Source organism: Ambystoma mexicanum, chromosome 1p (genome assembly GCF_040938575.1).
Source record: "Ambystoma mexicanum isolate Mex_15411 chromosome 1p, UKY_AmexF1_1, whole genome shotgun sequence".
NCBI classification, from domain to species: domain Eukaryota; kingdom Metazoa; phylum Chordata; class Amphibia; order Caudata; family Ambystomatidae; genus Ambystoma; species Ambystoma mexicanum.
In genome coordinates, this window is record NC_090921.1 from 1,017,374,172 (window position 1) to 1,017,399,331 (window position 25,160).

The 25,160-nt window shown below is 45.5% G+C and overlaps 1 protein-coding gene across 6 annotated transcripts in view; it reads right to left on the bottom strand.

Annotated features, from left to right (window-relative positions):
• The window catches only part of CENPT (centromere protein T), a 1,770,416-nt gene that overhangs the window by 478,273 nt on the left and 1,266,983 nt on the right, over nucleotides 1-25,160 (bottom strand). The window lies entirely within an intron of this gene.

Consider the following 25,160-nt stretch of genomic DNA (forward strand, 5'->3'; position numbering starts at 1 on the left):
TCAAATTGTGAACAGAACCAGTACAAACAATCATATTGTGGAAGTACTGGTAGGGGTAATTCGATGGCCCCTGGGTCTGTTTTCCAAGGGGGCACTGTCCAGTCCCCCCTTGTCGAGTTTCTGGCTGGTGGCAGTGGATACCACGCAAAATAGTCCAACAGAATATTTCTTATGGGTTTTTCCCATTGATTTTAAACGCACCACTTTTTGGTGCAATGTTAAAGATACCGCCGGGTTATTTATTTAATATGTATTCCCTGGTTGGGTCTTTTTGCCAGGACTCGGTTTTAAAATGGCATTTGCGTTCGCCTCTGAAACTCTAACCCAAGTCGAGCCCTTTGTTCCACTTTTTGGCGGGCTTCTGCACAAAAGCTCTCCAAATGGTGCCACTCTGTCTGGGGTCTACAGGATGTGTGGGAGGGGGATTAGGAGCCCTTGACTGAGTTGCCTTGGCAACTCAAGTCGCACTCTTGTGTGATTGGCCCAATGGTGAGCCGCCCGGCTCACCTCTTAGCATGTTTGATTGACAGCTAGGCTGTTGAATGGGGGTTTTTCTGCATAAACGCAGGGCTTTGGGGACTGGAACTTCAGAAGTCGCCACAGGACCTAAAGAATCCAAAGAGCGGAGAAGCTGAGCCATCTACGACGACGACACCACCGGTGGAGCTCTGCTGTACGAACTCACCACTTCCCCGAAGACAGAGGAGATCTTCTTCCAGGAGAGTCTTGGGACCAACCAGTTCGCCTTTTTCGCCTTCCTGGATCGTCTCGTGGTCGAATCGCCCGTGCCAAGCACCCCGGCGGCCGGATAGCCACACTTCACCACTACCGTGAATAAAAGGGTCGTACCTTTTAATCGGGAAACTCCATGGCTGGTTTCTTCCCTGGCAGTGCAACGACCTCAAGCTTTCTTCCTCATCTCTTCCTCTGGTTGAAGCCACGACTTGTACCCGCTGCCAGGAACAACTGCCACCGCTGGAGCTTTCTCACCATTTCAGGTACTGTGTCCCGCCTGGTCTCCCTTGCAACAGATTGTCCAAGGTGTCCCGTAAATCCTTGACTTTCTAACTGGGTTGACCTTAGACCTGCTAACCTTACCTTTCTGAACTGATCCAACCTCTTTTCACTTTTCTGCAAAGACTGAGTGCATTTCCACTGTGTGATCTTGGGCACATTCTGCCTTGCTTTCTCCAAGAGTGGGCCTATGAACTTTTTGCTCTACAGTAGACCCTGCCTTTCTTGACTTGCTGTGGGTTCTTAAAAGTGTTGGTACTGTCTTCTTTTCCTACTCTGCCTTTTCTCTCCCTTTGTAAACAAATTATTGGAGTGCCATCTACGGTTAAGCGCTCACCTGTTTGCTAAATAAGTGGTGTCTTAACCTAGACTTGTCGAATAATTAACTATGGAGGTGGATATACTTATAGTGACTGTGTTTGAACTTGCTTCATATATTAGTGCCAGTGTATTTTCATAAGTGTGTTTTTAAATAAATAATTATGACAATGCATTACTTACCGTAAAAGCATTTCTGATGGTTGTATCTGCTTAGATTCACATGCTGTGCATAGGTCCGACATCCAGTGGTCACTGCGGAGTATTGCATTTTGTTTTTCGTAGTCGAAAAGGGGACGTCGACAAGGCGTGTCTGTAACACTATCCCTATAGTGACGTGCGTTGTACCCACAATCCCTCACGCGTCGAGGTCCCTCTGTTTGTATTTTTCTGCCCTGAGGGAGCCTTTTAGCCGTGAGTGAGTACAGAAAAGAGAGAAATATATATAAAAGGATGTCTATGTTCCTTCCATCCGAGCGGGGAGGAAGGGTGGGCGCATGTGAATCTAAGCAGATACAACCATCAGAAATGCTTTTACGGTAAGTAATGCATTGTCTTCTGATGTTTGTTAATCTGCTTAGAATCACATGCTGTGCATAGACTAGCGAGCAGTACCCGGAGTTGGCGGTGGGTTATGAGAAGGAACAGTAGAGAAAAGATGTCTTAATACTGCCTGCCCAACCTGGGAATCAGATCTAGAGTGTGCATCTAGACAGTAGTGTTTTGTAAAGGTGTGCACAGAACTCCAGGTTGCCGCTTTGCAGATGGACTCAAGGGGAACATTTGCAATGAATGCTATGGAAGCCCCCGTGCCTCGAGTGGAATGTGCTCTTGGCTTGAAGGGTAGTTCTCTCTTAGCAAGAGTGTAACAGAGAGTGATGCATTGAACAATCCATCTAGATATAGTGGATTTTGAGACCGCATCTCCTTCTCTTCCTGCTGCCACCGAGAGAAAGAACTGATTAGTCTTTCTCAGTGGTCTGGTTCTTTCCAGGTAGAACATGACAGCTCTGCGTACATCTAGTGTATGCAGACTTTTTTCTCCCGAGCTGGAAGGGTTTTGAAAGAACGTTGGTAGTTCTATAGTTTGGTTTACATGAAATTTCGAGATGAATTTAGGTGCAAACCTTGGGTGTGTGCGTAGAACCACCTTATCTTTGTGAACTGTTACGAAGGGGTCTAGTACAGAAAGAGCCTGTAGTTCACTTACTCTCCTAATGGAGGTGATAGCTATTAGGAAAACAGTCTTAAGGGTGATATCTTTAAGAGTTGCCTTGTGCATGGGTTCGAAGGGAGGGCCCATGAGTCTGGAAAGTACCACATTTAAGTCCCATCCGGGAGCTGGGTTAGCTATCGGAGGGTGTATCCTCTTTACCCCCTCCATGAAGGCTTTGATAACTGGTATCTTCCACCACGACACTTTAAGTTGGGAAGTGGTGTATGCAGAAAGTGCCGCTAGGTGGACTTTAATGGAATTGAACACTAAACCTGAATCCAGTAAATGGGTCAAGTATAGAATAATGTCAGTAGGAGAGCAGTCAACTGGGTTGATGCTAGTACCTCTACACCAGATAACGAATATTTTCCATTTGCTAGAATAGCAGTGTCGAGTATTAGGTTTTCTGGCTTCCCTGAGGATGTCCATACATCTCTGTGGGAGTTGTAAATGTCCAAATTCTATGATCTCAGGAGCCAGGCTGCTAAGTTCATGGTCTGAGGGCATGGATGCAGTGTTCTGCCCTTGTCTTGTGACAGCATGTTGTACGGGCAGGGAAGTTTCACTGGGGGAGATAGGGACATCTCCATCAAGTGAGCGAACCATGGCTGCCGGGCCCACATTGGGGCCACTAGTATCATTGTAACCTGCTCCTGATGCATCTTGTGCACCACTTTGTTGAGAAGGGGAGTCGGGGGAAAGGCGTAAACAAATTTCCCTGACCATAGAATCGACAGACCGTTCCCCTTGGACTGGTTCTGGGGGTACCTGGAGGCGTAACTTTGGCATTGTGAGTTTTCCAGAGTTGCGAACAGGTCTATTTCCGGGAATCCCCATTGAGTGAAGACGTCTAAGACGATGTCTTTGTGTAATTGCCATTCGTACTCTCCGGGCAGGGGGAAGTCTCTGCTGAGTTTGTCTGCTAGAAGATTGAGTTCCCCTGGTACATGTTGTGATAGTAGGAACATGTTGTGTCTGAGAGCCCACTTCCATATATTCTGGGACAGTTTGGACAGTCCTGGAGAGTGAGTGCCTCCTTGCTTGTTGAGGTAGTACATGGCTGTGGTGCTGTCTGTGAGGACCATCACTGTCTTTCCTTGTAGCTGTTTCTGAAAGGCTTTCAGTGCTTTGAACACCGCTAGTAGTTCCAGCAGGTTTATATGCTTGGATGCTAAGCTCGGAGTCCAAACTCCGTGGGCCGTCTGATGGGATAGGTGAGCCCCCCATCCTGTAAGGGATGCGTCTGTGGTTAGAGTGGCTTCCACTGCGGGTGTGGCAAAAGTTTTCCCTAATAACAGGTTTTCATTTGTCCACCACCGTAGCGAGAGAACCAAGGCCTGCGAGACCACCACTAGATCGTCCCATTGTCCGTTGGCCTGACACCACTGGCTGTAGAGCCACTCTTGCATTGGGCGCATGCGCAGGCGCGCGTGAGGTACCAAATAAATACATGACGCCATCATCCCTAGCAAGCGCATTGCTTTGCGTACCGTCACCTCTCGGCCTGCTACATAATGGGGAATCTGAAACAGCATGTTTTGGACCCTCTCGTTGGAGGGGAATGCGAGGCCGTCCTTTGTTCGAATTAGAGCCCCTAGGAATTGTTTGATTTGGCTGGGGTCTAAGCTGGACTTCTTTTCGTTGATGGAGAAGCCCAGTTGGGACAAAAGGTCTACGGTCTTTTGGGTATTGGAGAAGCATGTTTCGTAAGAATCCCCTGTTATGAGCCAGTCGTCGAGGTAAGGGTATACCGGGATGGATAATCTGCGCAGGTGGGCCGCTGCCACTGCCAGTACTTTCGTGAATACCCTTGGTGCAGATGCTATCCCGAAGGGTAGTACTCTGAACTGGTAGTGTTTGTCCTCTATCTTGAACCTGAGGTATTTTCTGTGCGATGTCAACATTAAAATATGAAAGTATGCATCTTTCATGTCCAGTGTTGTCATGTAATCCCCTTGTGATAACAGTGGGATTACCTCCTGTAAGGTCACCATACGAAACTTTTGGGGTTTGACAAATATGTTCGCTGGGCGCAGATCTAATACAGGGCGCATGGTTAAGTCCTTTTTGGGTACAAGGAAGTACACTGAATAAATACCTTCTGTTACCTGTGATAGGAGGACGGGCTCTATAGCTTCTTTCTTCAGTAGTTCTTCCACCTCTTGAAGAAGAATGGAGAGGTGTTGCGGTGTCATGCGTCGGTTCCGTGGGGGTTTGTACTTCGGGGAACCGTTGAACTCGATGCAGTATCCGTGGGCTATGGTGGATAATACCCAACGGTCTGACGTGATTCCCTCCCATGCTGAAAGGAACGATGTTAGCCGGCCCCCGACCGGTGATGCATGGGAGGGGACCCGAATTTTCAGGTCATTTGCTGGTATTGGGCATGGAACCTCTGGGGCTGGAGCCACGACCTCTTCCTCTGCCACGGCGTTGGCCTCTTTAACTGAACTGGGTGTTACCCTGGTTAGTGGGCCAGTTGGAGCCAGAGTAATATTGTTGTTGTTGGTTCTGCTGCTGTCTTTGGCCACGAAACGAGCGTTTATTACCATAGCCTCGCCTGTTAGGGGGCCTAGAAATTTGATCAAGAGTCTTGATGGTATCAAACTCTTTTTTAGCATGTTCTAGGGCCTCATCTACTGCTTTCCCAAACAGATGCGTCTGTTCAATGGGTTTATTTATGGGGGAGGCTTGGGTTTCGGGCTTAAAACCTGAATTGCGTAGCCAAACGTGGCGTTTGAGAAGTATTCCCTGCACTAGGGAGCGGCCAGCCGTCTCAGCGGCATCTAGGGAGTTCTTAACGATGCCCTGGTTTACCAGTGTGCCCTCTGATATTATAGCTAGCAGGCGAGAACGCAGAGGCTCAGGTGCTTCCTCTGCTTCGCTGCGCAGCTTGTTCCACTGTGCATCTGCGTAGCTAGCTAAAAGTGAGTTGTTATTAGCAATTCTAGTAGAGAAGGCGGCGGAGGTCGTGATTCGATTCCCCAGTGCGTAGAGTTTTTTGCCTTCTTTGTCTGGAGGTGCTTCACTAGTGGATAGTGGCACCCCTGCTCTTTTTCTTGTGTTGGTAACCACAAGGGAGTCCGGAATAGAGTGTCCTCTGATGTATAAAGGGTCAGAGGATGAAGGGCTGAAGAGCTTTTCTATTCTAGGGTTGACCCCTCTTACTAAAGCTGGGTTAGTAAGGGAAGGAGAAATTCTTCTTTTAATAGAAGCCAGGAGTGGAATAGATTGGCTAACAGGGGCTTTTTCTTTGATGACTTTTTCTACAAAGTCAATGTCTGGAAGAGTTTCCCCTGTATCAATTTCAAAATGCGCTGCTGCCTTGCGCAATAGTGCATTGAGGGAAGGTTGGTCATCTATGGGAGAGGAGTTCCCATGTGAATCCTTGAGAGGAGAAGGGAGAAAGGCATCAGGGTCTAAATGTACTGATGGGGATTGCCAAGGCTGCACTGACGGTGAGAATGCCAGGGCTGCGAGGTAGCTGTATCCTCTTCAAAACCTGTAGCAGTTGTGTAAGGATCTTCTTCGAACCCCTCTTCCTCAAGTTCTACCTCTTCTTCTCCACCCAAACACTCCTCATCTTCTTGGAGGTATTGCTCCTCCTCAGTGAGGTCAACCAGCCTAGGAATCTTGACTCTAGGGTCATCCTGTGGCCATTCTCTTTGTCTTTTGTGAGTGGGTGGGTGGGTCTTGGTTTCCTAGAAACCTTTCCATTTTCTCCATGCAAGAATGGAGTCTTTCAAGGGTCTCATGGGGTACCCCTGAATAGTCTAGAGGGGGGAAATTAGTGTTTTCGCCTTCGAATCGTTTCGAACGCTCCCACAACGTCGACGAGAGGTTCCCGTCTCCTTCTGAAAAGCCTTCAGGTAGTTCGGAAGCGTCCTTTGGAGAAAGGGGCAGATCCTGGCTACTTTTATGTTTTTTCGACGCGGTATTCGACGTTTGTTTCGTCGTCCGCGTACGTTTGTCTTCGGCGACAATTCTCGCTAGGCTCTCGACCACGATTTTGTCCGTCGAGGGCTCTGGTGTCGACGTTGTGTGCGTTGCGCGTTGTACCTCGACGGTCGCTCTATGGAGCGTTGCGTCGGATGTTTTTGGGGTAGCGCCCGTGTTAGATGGAAGCCCAATCGCTGGTCGCGGCTGCGTTTGCGGGTGGGGCTTGTGACCTTTACGGTCTGCGGTAGACGCCGGAGTGCCCTGCGTCCCCTTCGGCGCTGATGGATCCTTCGTTCTCGACGAAGAAGAGCCGTGGGTAGTGTGTTTAGCCTTATGGGGTTTGTGTGCGTCCTTGTCGCCGGGGTGTTCATCCCCATAAGCAGGGCGTGAGCCGAGCCCGTCGGGGCCGGGGACGGACGAGGAGGAGCGGGAGCGCTCCTTCTGGGGGTTCATGACTTCCGTAACGGACGTCGAGTTATCGCACTCCTCGTCACTTTCAGTAACAGCGGCAGCGGGTGAGGAAACTGACTTCGACATCGCGTAGTCCGCCCACCTCTTAACCCTACGTTCTTTAAGAGTCCTGGGTTTTAAGAGCTTGCAGGCTGCGCAGCTGTTCTCTATGTGATCGAGGGGTAAGCAACGATTACAGAGCTTGTGCTTATCTTTCCAAGTATATTTGCCCCTGCAGCGTGGGCAAAACTTAAATGGTGTCCTCTCCATAGCTCAGGCAATAATAGCTGGCGATAACAACCCCAAGGGAAAGAAAGGGGAGAAAGAAAGACATTCTCAAAGAGAAGAGACAAAGTTCTAACCCCCACTCTCCCTACTGTAAGTTGGCCGTCGAGGCCAGGCCACGTGTTCGGCAGCGCCGAAGGATCTCCTCCGCTCTTCCTCTCCGTCGAAAATCAGTTCGGCGGAGAAACAGCTTCACAGCTAACCTAAGGGGGAGGGATCGTTATCAGTATATTAAGTTATGACAAAAGGACCGAGGTCCGTGGCAAGTATAGCAATGTCTCTCTAGGAGCTCCGCGAAAGGCGACCAGAAACTGGGCGGAAAAAAACAATCTGAGGGACCTCGACGCGTGAGGGATTGTGGGTAGAACGCACGTCACTATAGGGATAGTGTTACAGACACGCCTTGTCGACGTCCCCTTTTCGACTACGAAAAACAAAATGCAATACTCCGCAGTGACCACTGGATGTCGGACCTATGCACAGCATGTGATTCTAAGCAGATTAACAAACATCAGAAATACTTTTATACCAAAGCTCTGGTCAGTGTTTGCTTGTTCTACTGTGTCTTTAGCCCTATTGTGTATACTCTATATACTGCCTAACTCTTCTTGAGGGAAGTCTGATTGCTCAGCCACAGCTACCAGGTAAATCTGGGTGGTGCAGACTGCTACCAATTGGGTTTACTGCTTACTCCTGTAGTCTTAAACTTTTTGCAGTGTTCCCTAAGGGAACTGCACAGATTTCTGCCTAACAGTGACATGCCCAAACATGTAGAGACTAGGCTAATGTCCTGTGCACAGCTCCTGCTGAAATCCTTAATCTTGTGCACCCAATAATCCCAGTCGGAAGTCTGAAATTGAGCTCCATTAAATTGTCCTGCTTCCTCACTGTAGCGGATTTGGCAGTGTCCTAAGGAATCCTCATTCCTCAGGGAACTAATCTGCTGACAGTGTGGCGCAAACCATTTTGGAGTTCAACTCCTGCACAGCTGTTAAACATTGCTGAGGGGCCACGCTCTGACACATCTCCAAAGCTTCAACGTGAAGGGATAACTATTTTCTAGCTCAGCGGCCTTAGAGCTGCCCTCAGAGCAACTGCTCCCATTTTATGCCACTCACATATCTGCCACCTGGAAGAAAGTGCATTCCTGTCTCCCAGTAAGGCTGAAGGTGGAACGTTAGGTGTCATTGATGATGACAAGCCTTAGCTTCCCCAGAAATCGATGTTGTTTCATGCCACTCACATATCTGCCACCTCGAAGAAAGTGCATTCCCGTCTCCCAGTAAGGCTGCAGGTGGAACGTTAGGTGTCATTGATGATGACAAGCCGTAGCTTCCCCAGAAATTGATGTTGTTTCTATAGAACGCCATAATATGGGCTTTGTTGCCTGAACTATTAAGGGGCTGCCCTCAAAAACCTCTGCCCTACACCCTTTTGTGAATGCTGGATGCGATTGCTCATAGGATTCTCTTCTTACAAGAAAACACTGCTCTCTCAAAACAAAGCTTCCAGAACCACACCCCTTCTTCTCCCTGTCTTTGAGCAAGTCTTCTTCCAACACACGGCCTGACATGCGAGACATTGTGCTTCATAGTTATCCAACACTTATCGATTACAGAGGCTGTTACAATAACTAAGCATAGGAACTGCATTTATAATTGAGGTCCCGGCAACTGCTCACAGATGATGCAATCCCATTTTTTACCGCCATTATTTAACCACAGCCGCAGAGATACCACTAATGAGTTGTGTTTCTGAACTGTGAAATGTGCGGGTATGGGCACTTCACTTATTCTCCAATAATGCAATCAGACCGGTTTCCTTGAGCTGAATGCTACTCAGTATTAAATTCGGTCAGAAAGCCAAAACTTTTCTTTGAACTGACAAAATTACAGACTTCCATAAAAAATCGGTCAAAACTATAGACAAATGAGAGCAAATGGCATTAAGCTAGGTCACAAAGGAGCAGCACTTCTTCTGTGTGCTAGTAGAAACCCAGGAAAGGGCTCTTTGCAGTATTCACTTTATTGATTTTCATAGGATTTCCCTGAATGGCAAGCCCTATTCTCTTGGACTCAATTGCCAGAGTTCAATTGGCTGAACTTCTCTCAAGGTTATTGGTGATCCCCATCACTTAGGCATCAGCGTCTCAGAATAGAGGAGGCTTGTCTGTGCTTTCTGGTGCATAGGATGTTAATTCCTCCTCAATGGGGGAAGCACTTGCCCCAGCCAGAATACTCAATGCTTAAGGTGGTATTATAATATATTGCAAGACATCATTATCTCTCCTGCTACTCACTCGTCAGTCATCCTTCACACTCTGTCGTCACCCAACTTATTCCACAGCTGTCACACTCTTGCTTCTTATTCTTCAGGCCTCACTCATCACACATTGCACTGTTCAGGGATGAATCACTTGTCTTGCCCATTCTTCCTCATCCATGCCCTTATTTTTCAGTTTTGTGAAACACCCCCGAAGACATCCTATCAAAGTCAAGACAATGGAATGCAAAATTAAACAACTAGCAAGGTGTTGGGTGTGAGATTGGGGACAAGGCCAGAATCCCCCACTAAACGGCATCCAACTATCAGAGTAGGTAGTGTAAGGGTGTGGAAGGAGGAGACTGACACACAAGTGGCATGATTGTTATCAAAGACTTGTATTAAATTAATGAGGGTTGGGGAAATACCTTCCAGTCATTCTCTCCCTGCCTTGAAAGAATATTCTAAGGAGTCTGTCCTCGCTGCTCTGTACCCTTTTTGATATCCTCTTGTCTTTCTCCAGGGATCTGGATGAGATCTGATTCCTTTCCTTGATGGGAGGTCCTTCGCTTGGCTGAGAGAACAGGGCAACTGATTGCTTATTCAGATTACCAGATGTTGAAGTACCATCAGATGGGGAGATTTTATCCGCTACACAAAAAGATGGTTATAAAATTACTGTACAGCTTTCCTGGATTCTTGTAAAATAAATAATAGTAAAATAATGCACCCTCTGCCTGTTAACACACTAATTCCAAGCAAGGATTGTAGGCCACAACAAATGCCATCACAAGGAAGGCTAAGGTTTCTAGGCCTGTGTGTGAATCTTTCTGATCATCACAGTGTAGCATGCTCAAACCTTTCCATAACCTCTCCTATATCCAAGTTGTTTATATGATTGCTACGCGGATAAAATAAAAAAGGTTTAGCTGTCCCCATGCAATTTCTGCCCCCACAATGCCCATCAATTCACTAACCCGAACAATAGAAATGAATTAAAAACCTGCAAATGATTAATGTGACCGCTACAAAATAATTGTGGAGGATAGAAATTCAGGTGGGTGTAACGGGGGTATGCCAGAACAAGCAGGTAGCAAATCAGTGTTGTAAGTAGCCCAATATATTAAAGTTACGCACCACAGTGACTAGAGTACTTGTAGTCCATGAACCCCTTTCCTTCATCCTTGTGGGTGTCCCCCAACATGGGGATGTACCAGATCCTTGGGCAGCGAAAAATTGTGCTTCCCCTTTAAATTTAGTATAGCACGCTGGGAACGCCACGCCAAGGCCGCGCCTTGCGGTGCCTCACCTCAGTGCCCTTTGAATACATTGGACGCTTTGATGCCTAGCTACACTTATACATATTAGCCCTTAGCACACCAGCTGTCCTGTCCCCTTTCCTCCATCCTTGTGGGTGATTCCACTGAACAAGAAGCACAGATTAGATCTGTGATAACCTGCCTCATATCTAGGATGAAGTAAAAAGGTTCTTCAGAACCACCTGACCAAACTCTGCATCGCGCCTGAAGCTGGTGTCCTGTGGGCAGGGCTTACAGAAGGCCGACGGAGGGGCCCAAGTAGCCGCCTTGCTGATGACATCCCAAGACCCGTGTTTTGAAATGCAATGGACGTGGCCTTGGCCCTGACCGCATGAGCATGAATCCCCTCAGAAACAGGTTTGCTCATTGCCATATAGGCCTCTGAAATGGCCTGAACCATCCAACGGGCAATGGAAGCCTTGTAAGCCCGAGAGCCGGGGGAGGAACCCCAAAAGACACAATAAATGCCAAAAGACTTCCTGAAGAATTTCGTCAGAGATGGATAAACCTTGAGGACCCTCTTGAGGTCCAAGGAATGCAGGGCCCTCTCTGCCTCTGACTGCGGGTTCAGGAAGAACACCGGCAGGCAGATCTCTTGATTCAAATGAAATGGAGAGACCACCGTGGGCAAGACAGAGTGCATGGCGGTCTTAGGCCGGGAACGAGCGGTCGCATGATGCACATCTCGTAAATCCTCCTGGTGCTGACATGCGAGGCACCAAAGGGAAGTGAAATAAGAATTGAAAAACAAACAGGGAGCAAGCGGAAGCTAAAAAATAAAATTTCTCAGCGCTGGCTGCCAGGTCTGACAGTGTCAGTGTGGAAAAAGTGACTGAGGTGAGGCACCGGAGGGTGGGGTGTTCCCATGCCCGAGGCTGCGCCCCTGCGTGCTATACTAAATTTAAAGGAGAAGCTCAATTTTTCACTGCCAAAAGTAACAGTCCTGTCCCTATGTTGGGGGATGCCCACAAGGATGGAGGAAAGGGGACGGAATGTACGAGTGTTACCAATGCCATAAGCAGTGCAACTCTTTAATGCATATCTATAGGCAAGCAATGTTGGGAATTGTCACAAAAATATCAGAACCTGGAAGGACAGCAAACATTGTAAAAATAACTGCTTAACTGGGGCTAAATAATACGGTAAGATATTCCTTGTTCAGGAAAAAATATATCACTGATAGGCATGGAAATTCAAATAAGTGGATCATTCATGTAATTGTGCAGATAATGGCAGCAACATACGAATCTTGGCCACAAAGTAAAATGTTATCTTCCATAGATATGACCAGCCTTATTATTTGAAATGTTCCCCTCAGTTTTTTAATTGTCAGTCAGCTAGGGTCCTTCTAATAGCTGTACAGCAGTGGTTTCTCCATGGTGTGGCTTGACCATTAGGTTCCATTTACCATCTAAAGACTACACTGTGTAGTATGGCCACCGCTCTGGTCACATGAGTGCAGCTTTCATTCAGACAAGAGCAGAGGGGTAATTGAGAAGGCTAAGCATATCATTGTTTGGGATTACTTGAGGGCATGCATTCATTTTGGGGTAAACTCAATACGCTTGGTTTTGAGGGGCTGGGAGGTGCAATGCTAGTCATTTTTTGGTGGTGTGATGAATGCGCTGTTGGGTCGTTTTGCTAAATGTATTTGTAGTAATGTTTTGGTTGTTCATAGACCCACATTTTACTCTTTGGACATCAACAGCCCATGATAAATGTAATATATATTTATCCGGTAGCAGCCCTGTAGTTAATTTGGGCAGCTTATAACTTCGGCCACCTTGGATGAATCCTCATGACACTTTACAGAATAAGTATATGGCCATGTCAGATTGATCCTGCGTAGTCTGGTGAGAATTTGTGCAGGGGGGGCAAAGTTATAGGGGGTCCAGATATGTGTGGTTTTTCCCATAGACACAATGCATAAAATATTTTGCTCATGCCTAAAACCCAAACCACTGGACGGATTTTCACCAAATTTGCGGCAGGAGCGGCGGCTTGGTCCCAAAAGCGTGCTTTTGCAAATTTGGTGAAATCCATCCAGACGTTATTTTTTTTTAAAAAGGCAGAAATTAGGTCAAAAAGAAATTGTGATATCTGGGTTCGGTCCGCGGACTCACTTCCCTATTCGGTCGGCGGGTTGGCCTCCGGTCTTGGGAGCGACATGATGTCTGCGGACATCGAACGCACCTGCTGTTTGGTCAATAAAAAATGTGAGGTGGTTAGATTTTTGGAAACACCCACCATGTTGTATTCGCATACAGCGCAGTAAAAATATATTAAAAAACACAACATTGCACTTGTCAAAATAATGAAACTATCTCTGGGGAGGTGAGGGGTGATGAGGACGGGATGCGATATGGCCTTAAAAAGGCCAAAAAACAGGTGGCTTTTCAACTCTGATGTCCGAGTACAGTCCAGATTTCTGGGGAGGTCCTGAGATGTTCGGGAACATTTAAGGTTTGGTGGGATTTTGTCCAAAGGGGGCAAAATTATATTATATTTTAAAGGCTTATAAATGTGGTGCCGTTTGACGAATATGGCAAATGTTTTCAGAAAGATAATAGACCCAACCTTCAAAGTTTGTGCAAAGTCTGAATGGATTTTGTCAAGTGGGGGCTAAGTTATATGACTATTGTAGGTATGTACATTTTGACACTTTTCAAAAAATAAAACATGGGCGAATGTGCAGCATACTCGTGCAAGGAGCATTAGCAAGGACCTGAAAGCATGGTTTTGCAAATGTGTCCGTGTTTTATTTTTTGAAAAGTGTCATAATGTAGGTACAAAAAAAAAGTGATATACCTTTGGTGACTGAGGTATAGCCTGTGGCCATGGGCAGTGGCTAGATTGTCCGGGTCATGGCCTAAGGCGATGACCCGGACAATCTGACTACTGGCCATGACCACGAGGGACTAGCAATAGGGTTAAATTGGGCATGGCCAACAGGTACTGGCTATCTGCTTGTGGGTACAGGTTGAAATGCTGGATGGGATTGCAGCAAAGATGTGCGAGGGTCAGGAAAAACTGCAAATAAGTCCTGTATTTATTATTTTTTAAACTTTATTTATTAAGCTTGACATTGCAACAGAGAGAACATGCATCATACAGATAGTCGATGAGTTTACATTCCATGTACATAGTCTGGTAAGAACTGATACAGAACATTTGTCACTAATAGGGGTACAGTATATATTGGTACAGACGAGGCAAAGACATTTGAGAAAAAAAGGGTAGACACGACTGGAAGTCACGGAGATCCGGTCATTGTTGTCATCCTCAGAGTGAACAGATAAGGTGGAAATCTACGAGCGGAAAGGGGTCCAAATGTTCCTGGGTCTGGTGGCTATTGGCTGCAGGCTTTATTTTGTTTATTTTATATATTTCATTTGGTTATACGCCCAAACCCTCGGGTATCACAGCGTAGGTTACAGGATTACTTGGTACTTAGTTGGTACTTGTTAGCATATTTGTGAACATACAGTATAATTTCTTTAAGCAAGTTACACAAAGCATTTACACATAGTGTTACATTGCCAAACAGGGCCTCAAAGTAAAGCACAGTGTTGCAAATTTACATTCTCATAATCAGTATTTACTTTCTCTGTTGGCTATTGTGCTGAAGATTTTGAGGCTTATTTAGAATTTATAGCCAAGTTTTGAGGATTTTCTTGAATTTGGGAGGGATGGCTCATTGGAGATGGTGGCTGGAAGTGAGTTCCATATTCTGGGGGCTGCTACTGGGAAGCTAGGGTTGCCTGTTTTTACGTTTTTGAAGCAGGGGATGGATAGGAGTGTGTCTGTGTTAGATCTGAGTGTTCTAGATGAGATTTTGCGGGTTAGACATTGGTTGAGGTATCTTGGTGCTGTGCCTGCTACACATTTGTATGCTATGGTGAGGGTTTTATGTAATATCCTAGCTTGTATGGGTAGCCAATGTGCCTCTTTCCTTTAATGAGAAACATGGTCTCTCTTTTTTATGCCTAGTGCTGCTCGGAGGGCTTTGTTCTGAAGTAGTTGCATTTTGTTCAGGTTGTTTTTTTTTTAAAGGTCACTAGTAGGAGTATATTGAAATAGTCGATTTTTGCCAGTATAAGGGCTCTGGCAAGGGTAATGCAGTTTTGGGGTGTGAGAAAGTGTCTTCTTAGAGCTCTGAGTTTGGCTGTGTATGCCGTGGATGATGATAGGGCACTAATGCGTTTGCACATAGTAAGGCTAGAATATAAAGAGACCCCTAAGGTTTTGACTTGTTTGGAGATATTGAATGGTGTGCCATCAATGACTATGGCTGAGTAGGGTGGGTGTATCTTACTTAGTCGGTCTGGGGATACTACTATGAGAATCTATGTTTTTTCTCCATTGAGGCAGAGGCTATTTGTCGTCATACAGTTCAGAATGATGGACTACATTTTGTTCATAGCTATGGTGTCCTGTTCGAGGTTGCCTGAGATGGGGATGAGTATTTGTGTGTCATCCACGAAGTTGGTATATATTACTCCAATGGCATCAAGTCCGGCGAAGAGCAATTTTATGTATGTATTATAGAGTGTCAGGGAGGGGCAAGGGCCTTGGGGGACTCCCAATGGGACTGTGATTGGGTCTGCTGCAACATCACCTATTGCTAGTCTCAACATGCGGTCTGCGAGGAATGACTTGATCCAAGCAGTAGCCTCTTTTGAGAAATGAAAGTTATTAGCAAGCGCAAGACAAAGTTTATTGTGGTCTATTAAGTCAAAGGCCGCAGACAGGTCTAGAAGTAGTAGGATACATAGTTTCCCTGAATCCCTGATGGCGTCCATCTGTTTTTTTAGGTCCAGTAAAGCAGTCTCAGTACTATGTCTAGGGGCGGAAGCCTGATTGTCTTTCCCCTTGGTCTTAAATGAGGCATTAACAAAGTTGCTGATGATGGGTGCTAGCATGGGGGCACAGTCCTCAACTAGTTTGTCTCCTCAAGAAGTTGTCTCCTTTACAGTTGGATGGTTTAAAGGAATGGTTCGGTCAGAAATTTTTATTGTCCCTACGGGTCGGCCATGTGTTTTTAAGCCTAAGTCGCTCGATATTAGAAAAGCTTCCAATGGACCTTACCCGAGTTTTCGTCCATTAAACGCACGCGAAAACAGGCACCAGGGCGCAGCCATTTTGTGATAATGCTATCACTTGCCCCATCGCCCTGGGTGACCTGCCTGCTTTTGAGGCACTAAATCATATCCCCCGCCCGTGAGCCTGTCATCAGCAGACGCGTACCGCCCATTTCACAACGCCAGAGCACGTCTTGTGTCAACATTTGCTGCGCTTCAGCTATTGACGTGTCGCCATGGAAATGGCAGGACGCCTCTTTACTCAATAAGTATAAACAGACCGTTTGACAACCAACAGCAGCAGATTTTCCATTCCATTCCTCTCTGTGTTACTTTGAGTATTCTTTGACTCATTTCTGTGCTCTGGTCAGCTACCTTCGCCGTTTGTAGCCCGTGTGAACACCTGTACCATCGCTATAAATTATTTTAGTTTGTTTACCACACAATGGCTACAATAATGCCCTACATGTACGAGCCCGAGTATACCGAGGAGGAACTACTGGAAAGGGAAACATGTGAAAATGATGGGGCTTCGGATGGCAATTGGCAGGACGAATCAACGGATGAAGACACTGGACCTAGTCGCATGGACGGTGTTTCCACCTGGTACACATGCAATCGGTGCAAGCTAATGCCAACAGAGGACAAGAGCTGCTGCTGCTGTGAAAACTCGGGATGCGTGGCCTACAATTCGGAAGGCGAGCCACGGCCGCAATGCATCACCGAGCTGCCAGACTTCAGGGCAGCCTGCCTTACACGGTCTGTGTTGAGGATAATGATGGTGCTTATGCACGAACTTCACGCAACTGTTCGTCCTCGTAATCCGAGTAACGAGTAAGTCTACTCTGGTTGTGATGCTGCTACTATTTCATGGTCGTCTCCTATATTCAAAATTACATCTACATTTCATTGTAACGCATGAAAGTCGTTCAATAGTGTGCAGTGTCTAGATAGCATTTGTCCGAGCAGAATGCCATTAGTTACAAGAATTGTCCTTGACAACAAAGTTTTAATAAACTTATCTTGGTCATTTAAAAACAGTTTGTATCATTCTTTTTCACAGGTGGTACAGGTTTGTGGCCTATCGTTCCTTTACATGGTGGCTTCACAGGAGGCTTGGACACCAAGTTCGAAGAGTAATACCCGCCTGTGCCGTTGCTGCCATAAGACAAACTTTCCCCAGTGACAGCGGTCAGTACAGGGGATTTTCCCTCGCTGTGCTGCAACCTTTTTTGTATTTTTGTGCCATCAAAATAAGAAACAAAAAAAAACACCACATATATTTTAACAACAGTTGTTTCGATTTTTTAAATGAATCAAGTGTGTCTCCATTCAAGAGTCTTCCTGTGCCTTGCCTGCACGCCCACCGGCCCATCCACACCCCCCCCCCCACCCTATCAAAGGCAGATCACACCCGGGGATGAGCGCTGCCATGGTGTGCTGTCAGGGGCGCAAACGGCCAAGGTGCCAAACAGCATGTACACTTCAAAAGGCATCCCACGCCCAGGGGCCATCACTCACATGGCCTCCTCAGACCCCGTATCTCCAGGCAGGCCTCCCCTGACGCTGGCCGCCCCCCTGCAATCCACATAAGTGTGTCTCCAGTCAGCAGTCTTCCTGTGTCTTGCCTGCACGCCCACCGGCCCATCCACACCCCCCCCATCAAAGGCAGTTCGCACCCGGGGATGAGCGCTGCCATGGTGTGCTGTCAGGGGCGCGAACGGCCAAGGTGCCAAACAGCATGTACACTTCAAAAGGTATCCCACGCCCAGGGGCCATCACTCACATGGCCTCCTCAGACCCCGTGTCTCCAGGCAGGCCTCCCCTGACGCTGGCCGCCCCCCTGCAATCCACATAAGTGTGTCTCCAGTCAGCAGTCTTCCTGTGTCTTGCCTGCACGCCCACCGGCCCATCCGCACCCCCCCCCTATCAAAGGCAGTTCGCACCCGGGGATGAGCGCTGCCATGGTGTGCTGTCAGGGGCGCAAACGGCCAAGGTGCCAAACACCATGTACACTTCAAAAGGTATCCCACGCCCAGCTCACATGGCCTCTTCAGACCCTGTGTATCCGGCCAGGACCCCCCCCCACGCTGGCCGCCCCCCGGCAAACCAACTAAATACCACGACATATACACGTCATTCATTCACAAACACACCCCTGTTTCTAATACTTTATAAACCACTTGATATGTCTCATGAGAACATCTTTGTGCTTTGCAAGTCAACTCCTGAATGTGCTACCTGAGAACCACTGAGATCGATGCTAATCTGCTCGTCGTCGTGCTATCCGTGAACTTCTGTGAGCGCTTCAAGCAAACTCGTCAGTGTTCTAGCTGTGGCCATCTACCTGTTCTCCTGCCACAAACTACTGGGCTTGCTGAATCTGTTTGTTGGTCAAGGTAAGGCTATGTATCACAGTCATATTTCGGTCATTTTTAGATTTCTATCTATTTGCGAGTAGAGTACTCAATAGTGCTATGTTCATTGGTCTCATTGCTATTGACTTGAGTTTCAAATTGTTATGCTATCAATAGATTTATTTATTTTCATCTGTGTAAATTGTCATCAAATTGCATCCTTTGCGGGTCCTGTCTATAATGTAAGCATGTTTCCTTCTCGTGCAAGACAGTACATCCAAGGGACAAGTCACATGTTCAGAGTTTAGTTCCATCATTTTTTAATTTGTGAAAGTAATGCAAATACTAAGCCGCACTTTATGAACTGGCATAGTTCCGGCGACCAAAACAAACCTTGCATTTAACATGGTATGGTTCATTTACTTTATGACATTTTTATTCATCAAGGTTTTATAATAATCTTGATATTTACTTTTCAGAATTTCCAACAATGCCTGCCTGTTCGATTAGCGGTTGCCCTTCGAAGACCCATGCTAAATCTGAAGACACTACAATGCATGTATTCCCTAGAACTGTTGATCGAATAAGAGAATGGATCAGACATTGCGGATATCCACTGGATGAGCTTGAAAGTAGAGTCCAATAAGTTTTTGAGGACAAGAGGGGTGATCGAAACAGCATCTGCAGCCGGCACTTTTCCTCGAACATGTACGCCACATCTTGGGTAACAAAGAAGAATAAATGGCGAACGACACGAAAATTGCTTGCAAACGCTATTCCCACTCCACATTCTGCCACTGGCGAGTCAAGTGTCCGGATTTAGCTTTAGGCCTTGCAGTAGTGTGTAGGCAGCCGAATGGATTAATTGATATTTTAGGTGTTGTGTCCCTTGTAATACTTTCGATATTGATATGTGTATAGCTTTTTGAATAATGACATTTATCAATAAATAATTTTTTGATTTTATAACCCCCAAAGGAAATCTATTTATGGGCACAGGGAACTGAGCTATATTGTGCATTTTCAATAGCATTATTTGAAGTATTCTGTCGGCTTACATGGCAATTTTTAATATTGGCATTTCATTATCAAACAATAATTTACCTTTACAACTGCTTGACTACCCACTGAATCTGAAGCAAGAACATTCTACATCCGTGACGTGCCCGCAGTTATCAACCACTTTTAGCGCGTATCAGGTACTCTTACTTAACTATTCCGCTACAGACTTGTTTTATTCATGTCAAGTAATAGTTTTTATGTATCGTGTAATTATTTTTCCGAATGTTTGGTTAGTGCTTTCCAATTGATATACAACTTAGTTGTCGTCCCCTGGTGTTTGTTTTCAGTTATAATTAATGTTATCCATACTAATGCAAGTACTGTCTTTCAGGGAGATGCTGAAGCGTCCACCACATTGACAAAATCCATAGACATTCTTCAGCAGCATGAGGTATGGATACTGACCGCTCCATCGAACTAGATCATCAGAGCTGGAATACTTGTCGTTTGATTGTTCTAAACAATGTTTCATTCGTGGTTAGCTATAGATATGTACCTGTGCGGTCGACCCCAAGTGTGTGTTATGTTTTCAATATTGTAATCCTAACTAATGCAAGTTCTATGTTTCAGGCAGTAGATGGAGCGTCAATCCCTGCACTTGATGCGGAGCCTGACATTCAAGTAATTCCAGGGGAAGTGGAAGCGGGACCATGCGTATACGAATCGGCGCAACAGCTTTTGGAAGTGCGCACAACATTTACAGCATCCATAGATATTCTTCAGCAGCACGAGGTATGGATACTGACAGCTCCATCGAGCGTGATCATATAACGTGATTCCATTGGCTATACTTTCTTCCTTATTAACGCAAGTACTGTGTTTCAGGGAGACGACGGAGCTTCCTCTACAATCACAACATCCCTTGTAGATGATGCAGATGAAATCGGAGAAATACGCCAATTAAATCGGATCATATTTAGATATCCATTGATTCTTTTAGACAATGCATCATTTGTGGTTATCTCTTTATATGTACCTGTGCCGTCGACACCAAGTGCGTGTTATGTTTACAATATTGAAAACCATACTAATGCAAGTACTGTTTCAGGGAGTTGCTGTGGCACCCTCTCCAATAAAATCATTCATGCCAGTCTATGCGGAGCCAGAGATATGGATACTGACAGTTCCATCGAACTAGATCATCAGAGCTTGAATACTTGTCGTTTGATTGTTCTACACAATGTTTAATTTGTGTTTAGCTATTGAGATGTACCTGTGTGGTCGTCCTCACGTGTGTTTTATATTTTCAATATTGTGATACATAGTAATGAAAGTACTATGTTTCAGGGAGTCGAAGGAGCGTCATTCCATGCTGTCTATGCGGATCCAGAAAATATAGTCGTTGCAGCGCAAGAGGAAGGGGAGACATGCGGAAACGAATCGGAGCAACAGCGTGCAGATTTTGAAGTTCGAATCAAGAAAGTTGCAAAGAAAAGAAACAAAAATAAGGTTAATTACAAACAGGTCATATTTTTAGAAATCGTTTTGTGCTGGGGACTATATTATGTTTTTTTTCTGTCAATTGTACTATACTTTATCTTGTGTTTAAACTGAACATCCCTTTTCCAATCTGTTCTCTAGTTACCCGATGGTGTACGAATTATACAGACAGTGAAGCAAATGAGAGATGTTGCTTGCCAGACCATTTACACTATGGAGGAACTATTAATCCAGGCGCTGTGTGTTGAGACTAGAGATGCTCATGTCCAATGGCCAGAACATGAATTGAATGTATCCAGAGAATCCAGTAAAGTTTTATTGGACCATTGCTACAGTGCAACTGCACCACCACAAGAAGATGATACTGGATGTATTGAAGATAGCTCAGAAGTAGTCGCAGATCAATTCACACAATCTACACCAGCAAAAGAAATGCCATCCAAAAAGCTGTCGACATTGTTGTGTTCTCCCATCAATGTTCAAGTAACAGATGTTGAAATGACAGAGAATGAACCAGCAGCACTATTTACCGACGCATCAGAACCTGATATCAGCGATATTAGTTTCAATTCTGGTGATATGTCCGCAACAAAGCAGTCCGAAACAACTGTGATGCAGGATGACAGTCTAATGAAAGAGGGCAAATACATAGTATTCGACAGTTGTTTGATGGATATTATAAGTATGCTGAAATGTGGGCATTCTGTTAGAGGGGAAGTATGTGGGAAGCCATTGATTTATGTGATTCGTCAAACACAAGGCAGTAATGTCAAAATACATGCCGCCTGTACATTACATCATACGCTCTCATGGTTTGCACAACCGATGCTGGGGAAACTGCCAGCAGGCAATCTACTGTGTGCAGCTGCCTCACTTTTTAGTGGGTCCAGTTTTAGAAAGTTAGAGTCTTTCTTTCAGTTTGTGGGACTCCTGCCAACATGATTATCTATTTCCGGCCATTAGTGATGCTCGGAATATTGAACAATTGTCTCTAGAAAGTACATTTGAAGGCAAACGATTCAGGCTAGCCGGCGATGGACAGTGCGACAGCCCTGGATTTTCTGCCAAGTACTGCACCTACCACTTTCAGGACATGGATAGTAAGAAAATTGTGAGTTTGGTGGTCGTGCAGGTGTCCCAATGTAAATCTTCAGTGGCCATGGAGAAACTAGGATTTATAAAATCATTGCAATATCTACAATCGAGGGGAATGCACATCGACCTCATAGCCACGGACAGACACGTTCCAGTAGCCAAGACAAAGAGAGCAGTTCCCACATATTAAACATCAATTTGACGTATGGATCTTGCTAAATCAATCAATAAGAAAATCTCGGCTGCAGGGAAAGAAAAAGGTTTGGAAAGTATTTCACAGTGGTCCCAGTCTATCAGCAACCATCTTTGGTGGAGCTCCAAAACTTGTGAAGGGTCAGTGGAAATCCTACTTAAAAAATGGCAGTCACTGATGCACCACTGTACCAACGTTCATTGCTGGACAGAAAACCAGCATTTCCACCAACGTGAACATGGCCATTTGTCCACAGAGGAGGCACGGAAGAAGAAGTGGTTGATTCCATCTTCACCTACACACAAAGCCATTGAGAAGATTGTTTTTGATAAAACTCTATTAAGAGATTTGAGGGGACTGACAGAATTCTGTCACACAGGAGGTTTGGAGGTGTTCCACAATATGTGCCTAAAGTACAGGCCAAAACGATTGCATTTCGGCATACAGGGCATGAAGCATAGGACTCTACTAGCGGTCTTGGCCCATAACGAGAATGTGTGCCGTGAACAATATAGGACTACAGGAAATTTAGGGATGCTTCGCTACACTACAGCCTTTGCAAAAAGTAGTAAGAAAGGGGTGGTGAAACCAGTATATGAGGAAATGGAGTTCGACTTTGTTAAAGGCCTTTTGTAAATGTACTAGAGAAGCACAGACATGGAATTTTGAGCGATTCTGTGCAGAGCACTGATGCATTGCCACCAAACATTGCCACTGTGCCATGTCCACCCAAAGCAGAGCTCGTTGACAAGTACAAATCCCGGTTTAAATCATTGTAATAGGATTGTCTTTTTGAAAAAAAATGTATTGTACAGTGTACATACAAAGTATGCTAACCCTAACCCCTCCCTTCATCATCCTGGGTGGCGAACAACCTGGGTGTCATCTTTGACTTCTCTCTCTATTCACCTCATATCGCTGACGTTGTCTATATGTGTATGTATATATTTTTGTTGCTGTAAGTAAGCTTCGCAATCTCATGTAAATGCTACACACTGTTAACTTAGGGGAGGCTTGCGTATTGCAAATAATCAAACAAGCAAACAATAAATCTCACTTTCAACTCAACTCCTTGGGTACTTTATACTTTTCCTGACCTTCCCCCAAAAAGTCAATGTCTCCATAGTTCTGGTTCTCTAGGGCTGCAAAGCTCCCGGACAACGAGGACAAAATTGGGGGCCTTAGAATGCGCCAAGCAAGGCGTTGCAGATGGGAGAGAAGCCAGTTCGCATTAGCACATTGAGGCCTAGTAGAAAGATGGAGTCAAAAATTCAAGTTCTCACAGATGGCTTTACACGGGATGTTGCAAAGTAAGAATTTATGCTCATGCATAGTGAATGTCAGCGGCTTTGATTTTTTGCTCGCGGGCTGAAGAGGCCCACGACTCGCACTGGCAGTATAAGGTTCTATTGTTTTTTGACCTTGAGAGACAGGGACCATGCCGAAAGGACTTCATTTGAAGGAGGGGTGCAATAAGGTAAGAGACGATAAGGCTGAAAATTCTGAAACTACACCGAGTTTCATGTTAGTTCAGTATATGAAAAATCATTGGCACAAACAGAGTGGGCTTTACGGACTGCATAACGCCGACACAATGGAAATGGCAAATATAATGTAAGTAACTCTTAAGACAATTTTATACCGGAATATAATACCAATAGCGTACCGTTAAAGGCAGGTTAAGTTGTACTTGTTCGTTCTGTGAGGCATATTACAATGAAGAGCAAGTAAAACATTTGTGGGATCGTCTTTCTACCGGACACATGGGCATGCATGTGCCCATTCGACACGCACGTAGACAAACAGTCGTTTCTCAGAGGTTAAACGCTAATAAATCATTACATTGTGTGTTAACCTCGATTTCTTTCGTCAGTTTTCGCATTGCTTTTAGAGCCGAACATACTCCATTGCACTATCCTCGCAAGCAAATAGTTTCAGCTTGGCCGTAATAAATAAAATGAATAATAGTAATAAAGATCGGCTGATTAGACTAATTTATATTTTTTTGTTTTCAAAACAGGTACATCCTACCCTACTGCGACTGTCTTCTATTCCATACCCCGGCCGATGGATTCTTTAATCGCCAGCTGCAGCTTCTTGTAAACAACTGCACTACTTTGACTATTTTATGGGACGATCGCCAAGGGCCCATATGCCCTTACGCAGTACTAGCGGCTAGAAGCAACATATCAACCTTTACGGTGGCGTAGTGCCTAGTTGATGGAACAGCCTTGCGGTTCACCGTGCGACCAAAGTGCTTCTTTTAACGAAAACCAATACCCTGTCTCCCATAAAGGAACAGCGCATGACTCACAATAAACTTTAGAGGATTTGCGGATCGAGAGCAAAGAAAAAAAATTCCATTACGATTTAATATGGCAATTGCTGAATATTCTCTAAACATTTAATGTCAAATAAATGTACTTTACCAAATGTACCGTATTGCTGTTTGATTTTAAAGTACAGTTTCATATTCCGATTTTGCGGCGCGCTGTGTTGTGAGTTGATCTGTGTTGGTTTCCGGGTTCTGTGTGAAGTCGCGTAGAAGACGACTGGGCTCGTTTGCCTACGCAGCACAGTAACGTCACGGAGAGAGGCGGGGAATATGAATGTTTTGATAATGTCAGGCTCAGGGGAGGGGGATATGATTTAATGCCGCAAAAGCAGGTCACCCAGGGCGATGGGGCAAGTGATAGGATTATCACAAAATGGCTGTGCCCTGCTGCCTGTTTTTGCATGCGTTTAATGGACGAAAACTCGGGTAAGGTCCATAGGAAACTTTTCTAATATCGAGTGACTTAGGCTTAAAAACACATGGCCGACCCATAGGGAAATAAACATTTCTGACCCAACCATATGGTTTTGAGCACAGAATCAGTGTTCACTGCTTTGAAATGAAATTCGGGAGAGCTGGAGGTGGCATGTGCCGATGTTAGAGAGATTGGCTCTGTGGTGGGTACAAAGAGTTTTCTGTGTAATTCTATTTTATTTTGGAGTGTGTTTATCTTGTATGCTAGAGCATCCTGGATGGTGGCGCACCAATCCTTGTTCACATTAACTAGGCGGGGGGGAGAATGGGGGTTTCTAATTCTCTGATGGAGAATAACTCTTTAATGTTAGAGGTGGTGT